Source organism: Nuphar pumila, chromosome 2 (genome assembly GCF_984573655.1).
Source record: "Nuphar pumila chromosome 2, dmNupPumi1.hap1.1, whole genome shotgun sequence".
In the NCBI taxonomy this organism is placed as follows: Eukaryota; Viridiplantae; Streptophyta; class Magnoliopsida; order Nymphaeales; family Nymphaeaceae; genus Nuphar; species Nuphar pumila.
Genome location: NC_143250.1, coordinates 97,955,337 through 97,966,517, shown reverse-complemented (window position 1 = coordinate 97,966,517; position 11,181 = coordinate 97,955,337).

Here is an 11,181-nt window from a genome sequence, read left to right as displayed (position 1 = left end):
TCTTTCCATGGAGGAATGTTTCTTATTAAAAATTGTACTTTTTAGAAAAACTCTCAGGAAAAAAAATCTCTTTTGTTTGGATGGGTTTAAAAATCCGTACAAATTTTTAGTTTTGCATCATTTTTCCTACATCTTACGTGCCCTAAATGAAGTTGATAGAAAGGTAAAACATTGTAATATTGAAAAGTAATCAAGGTATGGGTAAAGAAAAGATATTGAAAAAAAATGGAGATAAGAAGGAAAGAAAAAATCCAGTTGATAAGAATTCAACAAAGGATAAAGATATCTGACTGAAATCAAGGAGTGAGATTCTTAGAACCAATTATCTTGATCATTCTTCTAATTGAGGATTTCATATAACTGTTGCTTTATCCTTTTGGCACCATTGTTGGGGATATGCTTGTATTTATTCATCTATGGATGTAGAGTACAATATCCGATCTCTCCTCTTTGCATTTTCCTTTATGGTATCAGAACCATAAAGAGGTGAGTTGTGTTTCTTATAATGTTCTCCTGTGATCTCCTCAAGCATCTCAAAACTCTCCGTATTCAATGTGTCAAATTTTGTCACATTGAAGTTGAACCAATCCAACGTCTTACTTTGGAAGACTCAAGTCACCGCTCTGGTGGAGAGCCAAGACTTGCAAGGTTTCATAAATGGAGAAACCAGCATGCCGTCACATATGATATGAGAAGGCAATGCTGCTTAAGGGGCTAAAGAGGACCACCTACGTCCACGGTATCTCACAGCTCTCAATATCCTACTGTGAGTTGCTCACTATGCTTTTATAATGACATACAAGATATAAGAGACCTCTCTTCTACATTTCAATGAGAGTCTCCTAAAATCTTGTGAACATTAGGAAAGTTGTTAACATTAGAATTTCTGTTACACTGGTCAGGATTATTGTTTTTTTGCAGATTCTCATTTTCCTTGTCATGTAGGTCTCATTTCTTATCCTGATTCTCATAGGTAAGTTTACTGTATAGGTTACTTGTTGAAACAGTCAAGGCGAGATCACGTTTATCTCTAGCATTCCCTCCGCAAACTGAACGGGTCAGGAGAGACGTTGAGTTTGGAGCGAAGAAGATGAAATTGAGCAGTAGGAAGCAATTTAGTAAAAATATCTGCAAGCTGGTCTTGAGAAGGAATGTGCTTCAAGGCAAGTTGTTTTTTGGCCACACGATCACTCACAAAATGGACATCAATTTCTACATGCTTACTCTATTGGTGAAATATGGGATGAGCAGCCATGTACGTAGCACTGACATTATCACATTAGAGGATAGGAGGAGAGGCTTGATGAATGCCAAGTTCTTTAAGCAAAAACTAAACCCAAATAAGTTTAGCAACATTTATACTTGGCTTCAGAACTGGATCGGGCAACTGTTTGTTACTTAATTTTTGGAGCTCCATGAGATAATATTTGGACCAAGAAAGACATCATAGCCCCCCTGTGGATTTGTGATCGTCAGAGCAACTAGACCAATTAGCATCTGAAAAGGCAGAGAAAGTGAGACAAGAGCTCGATTGAATAAGGATGTCATAGTGAATAGTATGTTTCACGAGAGAAGAATTCTCTTCACAACTAACCAGTGCTCAGTCGTGGGGCGATGCATAAATTGGCAAACCTTGTTGACAACATATGTCAGGTTCGCACGTATAAGAGTCAGATATTGCAAGTCACTAACCATGCCGCGGTATTGTGTTGGATTATAATAAGTGGACCCAATATTGGCAGTAAGTAAATGAGTGCGAGGTAAAGGTGCACGAGCAAGTTTAGCGCCAACCATATCTACGAGGTAAAGGAGATCTAAAGCATATTTTTTCTATGATAGATGTAGACCTGTTAAAGTCCAAACAACTTCCAGGCCAAGATAAAAAATTAGTGAACCAAGATATTTCACTGTAAAAGTGGTACCAAGGTGATGAACCAGATTATCAAGATACCAAGAAGAACTGCCAGTAACAGGGATGTCATCTAAATAAATGAGAATGAAAATAATCATTAACCCTTTCTTGAGAATAAAATAGTAAGTGTTTGTCTGAGTGCCCGCAAGTCCCAAGTCAAGTAAAACGTTGAGTTGTTGAAACCACGCTCTTGGGGCCTACTTGAGGCCATAAAGAGCTTTATGTAGACGACAAACATAAGTAGGATGATTGGGGTCCTCAAACCCTGGTGGTTGTTTCATATAAACCACTTCATGTAAATCTTCATGAAAAAAGGCATTTTGCACATAGTTTTTTGACATGCCATTGATAACTAACAACAATAGTAAGATTAATAAGTATTTAGTTGGTTTAACTACTGGACTGAAGGTTTCAAAGTAGTCCATACCTTCCTCTTGATTATATCCTTTCGCCACAAGGCATGCCTTATACTGTTCAAGAGTCCCATCAGCTCGTTGTTTAACTTTAAATACCCATTTAGACCTAATGACATTTTGACGAGAGTGAGGAGGTTCTACATCGGGCCTGAAATTCTTTGGCCATTGCATCATGCCAGTGTAAGTGTTGATTTGCTTGACGAAAAGTTTTGGGCTCATGATCTTGAGAAAACTAAGTGAGAAGAGCAATAGGTACCATATAAAGAGTAGATAAGAAAATTTTTGGAATTCGAGATCTGTCTTTGTGATTGGATAATCATAGGATGAGAACAAAAAGGTTTAGGTGGAGGTGGTGGTTGAGGTTGAGTCAATTGAAGGGAAACTGTAGGTAATGGTGGATGACTAATTTGAGAAGCTTTAGGTGATGATAGCATAGAAGACATTGGGGAGTTAGGCGACTCAGGTAAGGTAGGAGGATCAAGTACTTCAATTGAATGTGGTAGGGAAGAAGGCTCAGAGGTAGTTGGAATCATATGCATGATAGGAATGTGAGGAGATTCACCAAGGTTTCAAGGTTGTCTTTGAACTTGAAAGAAAAAGTTGACTCATAAAAAACCACATGTCGTGATACTATGATTTTTTTTTGTTCTAAGATTTAAGCACTATATCCACGATGAACATTGTTGTAACCAAGAAACACATTGTTTTGATTTATAGTCCAACTTATCTTGATGATGGGGTCTGAGATATGGGTAACAGGAACATGCCAAAACCTTGAGAAAATTATAATATGGTTTTTCTTTGAACAAGATTTCGAAAGGAGATTTTTTCCCAGTAATAGAGGATGGAAATTTATTTATTAGACACACTACAGTGTTAAAAGCATAAGTCCAATATTTTTTTTGGAATTTTAGCTTTACTTATCAAATAGAGACATGTGTCAACAACATGACGATGTTTGCATTCAACAACATCATTTTGTTCATGGGTATAAGGACTTAACACTCTATGTCTAATTCAATAAGCTTTCACAAAGGGATCAATGACTTGATATTCCCCTCTTCCATCTATTTGCAAAATTTTTATTTTCTTGCTAAAAACATTTTCAATATTTGCTTTAAATGTTTGAACCCCCCCCCCCCCCCCATGACATCAGATTTATGAGCTATCATATATCCATGTAAAACATGAAAATTCATCAACAAAATTAATATAATATCGATAACGATTCAAGCTAATGATGAGAGCAGGTTCCCACATGTCAAAATATATTAAATTTAAAATTTCAGTAACTTTATGCAATGAAGAAGCAAACGATAATGCATGACTTTTTTCTTTTTGACAAGCATCACATATATGAGAACTGGAGCTGAAATAAGAAGCCCAAACTGCTAAACTATTGAACGAAGAACCCGTAATGCAGGGTGGCCAAGTCTTTGGTGACATTTATCAATAGTAGATCTTTCACCTAAAAGAATTTCTTTATTTCTTGCAGCACACCTTTTACTTATTGGAGACTCCCGTCAACTTCACTTGATATACCCCAGTACTCGTCGTCTCTCAAAAGAGTTCTTTCCCGAACACCTGATCCTTAGCACAACAATGTTTAAGGTAAAATTCAAATACTGCATTATTGTCACGAGTAAACTTGTTTACTAAAATAAGGTTTTAAGTGATGTGTGGGACATGTAAAATATCTTTAAGAGAAACTTTAACATCATCAACATGAAATTCAAATGAGCCAGTGTTATGAATACACAAACCTGATCCATCACCTATTTTAATGGTGTCCTTTCCTTCATACGATGAGTGAATAAAGAAAGAGTTCAAATCATGGGTGACATAATTTGTTGCTCCTAAATCTGGGTACCAATTCCCTTCATCCATATTGTGAGTAGAAATATTGTAGGCATGGGGAGGAGAGTTTCTTGGACTACTTAATTTCTTGGGCATGTTTCTAGTGATTTGATAGCATTGACGTGTAGAGTATTCAGGTTTGCCACAATATTGACATAATTTTTCCTCGATCAGATTGATTTGCATGACCCTAAGATCTGCCCCTATACTTCCCACTTCCTCTTTGTTGTCCTGAATTTCTATTGTTTCACTGTTTTCTATCATATGTCTGATTTCTTCATATTCATCATCAATTAATTATGATTCTTGTGTTATTAGCATATCATAAAGTTGTTCCAAGGTGAGAGACTCATTATGAACTCTGAGAAACATTTTGAAGGCAGCATAATTTGATGGCAGACCACTGAGAATGTGCATAATCATATCCTCATCACTCACAACTTGACCAATAATAACAAGTTGATATCTAAGCATTTTTGCTCTTTGAGGGTACTCATCAGTTGATTTAGTACTTTTCTTAAGAGGCATCAGTTGTTCTTTTAATTGCATGACCCTCGATCTAGATTGAGCAACATATATATTTCTTAGTGTGTTCCAAACATCATATGAAGATCTAAGGCCAATAACATGAACATGCACTGATTCAGATAGAGAAGAGATGATCCAGCTAAGCAATAGCTGATCACTCTTCTTCCATGTCAAATAATCAGGGTTAACATTTTTAGATTTTCCATCACTCAACAATATAAATTTCAGTGGGCATTTCTTGATGCTACATCATGCAGGTCATAAGAAAACAATAAGGGAGTAAATTGTGACTCCCACAACAGAAAATTTTTTTACTATAAATTGGTTGACAAAAAATACTGCAAATTCGTAGGAGAAGATAATTAGAGTTGTAGAGTACTTATATGGGTCGATGAAGACAATGAGACTGTCCATGATCCAACCATGATGAACCAACAACAAGAAAATGGGTGTAGAGCAGCAAAAACTGTTGAATCTGAGTCAACTATAGCACCTAACACAACAATGTCCTGATGCAGCGCTTTCAGGTGTTTAAATAAGGTTGGATGAGAGGAAAGTAACAACCAACAATTGCTGGCTTTGATAACATGAAAGAGCATGCAAACCACAGGAAAAAAAATGACACCACACATTAACGTGATTCAGTGAGAAACCACCTACATCCACGGTATCTCACAACTCTCAATATCTTGGTGTGAGTGGCTCATTATGCTTTTATAACAACTTACAAGATAGAGGAGACCTCTCTTCTATATTTTCATGTGAGTCTCCTAAAAATTGTGTGAACATTAGAAAAGTTGTTAACATTAGAAGTTATGTTATATTGGCCAGGATTATTGCCCTTTTGTAGATTCTTATTTTCCTTATGATGTAGGTCTCCTTTCTTATCCTAATTTTCATAGGTAATTTTGCCATATAGGTTACTTGCTAAAACAATCAAGGCTAGATCGCATTTATCACTAATAGAAACAAACATGCTATGTTCTCAAATCAGTTCATATATGCTTTAAGTGAAAGATGGCTCATTAGGTTGGGACATTCTCAGTTTTGTATTGTTGATTTTCTTAAGAAGCAAAACTTTATTGATGTGAGTAGTTCTTCTAATAAAATTATTATTTGCTCGATCTGTTACCTAGGGAAGGCATGTAGATTATCGTTGCTTAGTTTAGATGGAAGTACTAAAGGGCCTTTCAAGAAAATGCATTTTGATATTTGGGGACCAGCCCTCACTTTGTCTTGAGAGAATTTTAAATATTATGTTGTTTTCATTGATGACTATACGAGATTTATGTGGTTTTATCCCATGAAATGTAGATATGATTTTTTCAACATTTCATAAGCTTTTGAAATGTGAAATTGAGGGAAAAATTCAAAGTCTTTAATCATATGGTGGGGTGAATGCATGAGTTTAGATTTTGGAAAATATCTTGCAAGTCATGGTATTCATCACCAAATTTCTTTCACATACATGCAAGAGCAAAACAAAGTTTCTGAAAAAAAAGTATAGGAATGTTACGAAACTCAGTCTCACAATTTTGTTTTAAGCTAATGCTCCAAAAAAAATTAGGTCAAAGTATTTTCCACTGTCGTATTTCTTATAAATCGACTTTCTTCATCTTCTTTTGAAATAAATTACCATTCTTAAAATTATTTGAAAAGCAACCAATTTATTCAAGTTTGAGGACTTTCAAATGCAAGTGCTTCCCTTGTTTAAGAGACTATGCCAAGAATACATTCGAACCAGGGCTTCTTTCATGCATTTTTCTTGGGTTTGATGTTAGATAAAAAGGGTAGTACACCATTTGTAGGATGCCTAGAGTGCAGTCTTCACATGCATCCTTGCATTCACACAAATAAGGGATGCATTGTCTCATATCTGGTGTATCCCATGAACAGGAAAACAATGACCCTCGTTGTTTCATACCCACCATGGAACAACAGAGGATGAACATCGCCAAACACACTTGAAAAAAAAATTTTAAGGGCGCTGGATAGGATAGAAGATTGTGTCATATCAGTTGCATGGATAGTACAAAACAAGACTCATTGTCCTGTCCATGAGTGTCCATGACTTAGATGCTCCATAAGTGTTTGCACCCAAGAACATGAAGGATTTAAACATGGAGATGTGGTTTTTTGAAAAAAAACTGGCCTTTTAAAAATCTAGGTTCACTTTATGATGTTTCCAAAGATTAAGGACATTTCTTTATTTTTAATGATTTTGAGTAAGAAAAATCAAAATTTCTTCATAATTTTGGTGATTCTTTTCATGACGACAACTTAGCCACAAGTTGAAATTACTCACCAAAAATCAAACTAATGATGGTGGGGAATTTATAGCTAATGAATATGCTGAAATTGGGCAAAATTCAGAAAATGATTAATAGGGGCATGGATGAAAGTGACGACTTTAATAATCTCCATGAGAAACATGAACTCTTAAAATCAATGAGCAAGCTAAGGTCAATACTGGAACTATGTTTACTAGAAGCATGCATGGGATTCACAAACTGAATATCAAGTATGCTAATGTTCATGTCCTTAAGTATGACTCTGTTGGTAAAGAACCCAAAATCATCAGTGAGGCTCTTGAAAACTCATGTTGGAAAAGAGTCATGGCGAAAGAAAGCTTTAAAAGAAAATGAAACATAGGATCTGGTGTCGTGGGACCTAGAAATGAATCTTGCAGGGTGAAAATGGGTTTTCAAAACTAAATTAAAATCTAATGGGTATTTGAAAAAACTTAAAACATGTCTTGTTGCTTGGGGATTTAACCACTTTTAAGGAATCAACTTTTGTGAAACTTTCTCTCCTGTTATTTGGCCTGCTAGTATTCACATTATTTTATCAGCCACTATCGTCAAGAAATGGATGATAGGTCAACATAAAAAAATATATTTTTACATGGAGATTTGAAAGAAATTATCTATATAAAACAACTCTCTAATTTTGACGATTCAAAATTTCTTGACCATGTTTGTAAATTAAAAAGAGCTCTTTATGAACTCAAGCAAGCCTCTTGTTCTTGGTTTTATCATTTGAGTAATTTTCTCCTAGATTTTGGTTCTTCTGCAGTACAATTGACCCATCAATGTTTGTTTTCAATGTGGGCAAGGGATCTTGATCCTTCTCATATATGTTGATGACATGGTTCTCAGGGAAGATAATGAGTCTTATAAAATCTTTTGTCAAAAAATTGAGGAAAGAGTTTGTCATTAAAGACCTTGGAAGACTCCATTATTTTCTCAAAATAGAAGTTGTTTATTTCAATGAAGGGATTTTTTTTGTCATACAAAGTATGTTTGTAACCTTCTTGAAAGAGCCAACATGCATGAGTGTAAGCCTGCTGCTACACCCATGGCTTCAAAACTTTTAAAAAATGATTGTCCATTTGTTGATGTCACACATTACAAGAGCTTAGTAGGGCCTTTGCAATATTTAAGTATTACCTATCTAGAATTTTCATTCAGTGTTAATTATATTAGTCAATTTATGCATAACCCTTCTATTAATTATTTTCACAGAGTCAAATGTATTTTGAGATATATTCAAGGGGCAAGAAATCAATATCTCCAACAACAACAACAACCGCCAATATTTTTTTTCACTCCTCTCACTACTCAAACTTGCATACAGGTGTGCAAGTGAGGCTGCTCCCCATGCATATTCATCGATGTGATCCATATCTTGCAAAAACTGAATGTATGATACATGAACCGGATGTGCACCAGTGTTGATGAATAGGCATGTCCCAAAGTATAGCAAGAATATTCTCACCACATTGTCCACCCTACTATTGCCCTTTCCTCCAATATACAGTAGCTTCTCCTTCATTCTTCTCACCCTTCTAGGGTCATAACGGTTCCTCATCCATGATACCTTTAGCCTTTCTTCATCGAACACATTATCATTCACTTCCAAATAAAACTCACACTAGTGTTTGAAATATGCCCACCAATGTCAACTCATTGTCTTTCCATGACACTTAAATTCGGTGATTCGTGTCACATCCTTCAACATGATGTTCATCTCAAGATCTCTAAATTGAAATATGTTGGTTTCTGAATTTCAGAACTGAACAACAACATCTATGAGGGGGTGACTAATATTTTATGGCGTGATCTCCAAGAAATATAAAAAATGCATCCCATGTAGCATCTCTTTCGCTTCCTCGGATAGTGTTATGAACCACTTAGGGACTTGAAACCAGTAGTGTAACGCCCCAAAAGTTTGACTCGAGAAAAGAAAAGATTTGAAATTGAAATACCTTTAAGGAAAAATCAGAGTTGCAGCAAGAATTTCCAAAGATATCAAAGAATTTTAAAAACACGAGTCAAATCTTCTGGGTACTTTAGCAAAAAGACTCATCACAAATACAAGTTCACTTTTTAAGCCAAAATAGTGAGCAGAGAATAAAAAGTGCATTCATAACAGAAAGAGTTTACTTTATACAAGGCAGAAGGGTGTCCACCCCCAAAACAACAAAAAGGTACAAAAACAAAATAGCCAACGAGTCGACGAGAGAGGCGAAGCTTTGACCGCGTAGCTTCTGCACCACCGCCAAAGAAGAGCTACCTGTCACCTACACCCATAAAGAAATGGGGTCAGTCCTGAAAACTGGTAGGTGCGCAAAAGAAGTAAAATGAACTAATCTAAAGCATGCTTGAACAGAAGCAAGCAGAAACAGATACAATCTACGCAAGTGAATAGCGAAGCTAACAGGTACGTCATAAACGCAAGCAAACTAGTAGTACAGTGATATCAATACAACTGTAAGCAATCATACACAGGCTTATCATGCATACCTTCCAACTATCGTAAGCACAGACAGATAGTAAGGTAAAAGCAAATAGTACGAGAATAAATAAATGTGAGCATGCCATACGTGTGATCTGATTTATTATCTGGACATTGTGGGTACGCACAATGTATAAACGTAGAAACAGTCGAAAACCTTTCAGGGGTCCATTATGCCATATATCTTATTATACCCTGAAAGACTGACTGAGTCCGCTCCTAAGGGGACGACCTGTGGTCGAGAGAGCAAGTCCCCAAAGGCTAGAAGGGGCCCACGGATGCATCCAACTTCTGCAGAAGTGTCGGGCGACTACCACCTAGGATACTTATGGTGACGCCAACTCCCCTACCTTCGATGACTGGGGAAGCCGAGCCTTTGCCCGTAATGGCCATGAATGGCCTGTCCACCGAAGGGTTTGTACCATCCATCCTCTCTCTTGATGAACCAGCCCGAACAAGCACGATGAAGGGTTATTCATCATCATCACCTTGCTCTATATGCTCTGGTCTATTCGACCCACTCGAGCATCTTGCCTATGAAGGGACATGTTTATCGTTTAGTGAGATATTCAAAAGCCGATCATAAGGCCCATTTACTTTGCTCTACGCATCATAGCATCGCATGCTCAGAGATATAGCTAAGTTTATAGCCACAAGTCGCCAAGAATACACAAAGAAGCTCAAGTACAGACAGCAATTTCTAAAAGCACCTGCAAAGCAGAACAATAGCATAATCGAAGTCTATATAGCATAGGCAAGAAATGAGTCAGCATAAGTAAGCAAAGCAATAAGTAAAGTGCACAAATATAATAGCCAAGGCGCATAAAGCGCGGGGCGACAGAAAGTAAGGTGCTGTAAAAGGAAACAGGACAAGGATCGCGAAACCGCGTCCTTGAGTTTAAAAGACAAAAAAGGAAAGCCTGGGCACATATAGCGCGGCGGCAGCAGAAAGTAAATACTGAAAAGTAAACAGGACAAGGATCGCGAAACCGCGTCCTTAAGTTAAAAAGACAGAAAGGAAAGCCTGGGCACATATAGCGCGGCGGCAGCAGAAAGTAAATGCTGAAAGAGTAAACAGGACAAGGATCGCGAAACCGCGTCCTTGAGTTTAAAAAGACATACATATACGTATATAAGCAGGTTGTTTAATCATCTTTCATTTAGTTCAGTTTAGTTCATTCAAATCCTTTCACGCAACTTTCCCCTACCTTGGGAAGTTGCGGATCACTGCACGCCTGCGGGCGTAAGTTCGAAGGGTCTCGGGCCACGAGACACGCGAGCGCTCCGTCGTGCAACCTGTACACGCTAAAGAGGTCAGCAAGCCAAAAGCAAAACAATCCCAAACGGCAAGCGGCAGCAAGGGCTGAGCCCTGCTGACAAACAAAAGAGACGACAGGGGGGGCCTGCTCCCTGTCGGCAAACAGAACAATGACAGGGGGGCTCCGCCCCCTGCCAGCAAAAACAAAGGCAAGGGGCCAGGCCCCTTGCCGCCAAACAGATAACGGTAGGGGGGCCAGGCCCCCTACCGACAACCAGAGGTGACAGAGGGCTCCGCCCCCTGCCAGCAAACACAAAGGCAAGGGGCCAGGCCCCTTGCCGCCGAACAGATAACGGTAGGGGGGCCAGGCCCCCTACCGACAACCAGGTGTGACAGGGGCTCCGCCCCCTGCC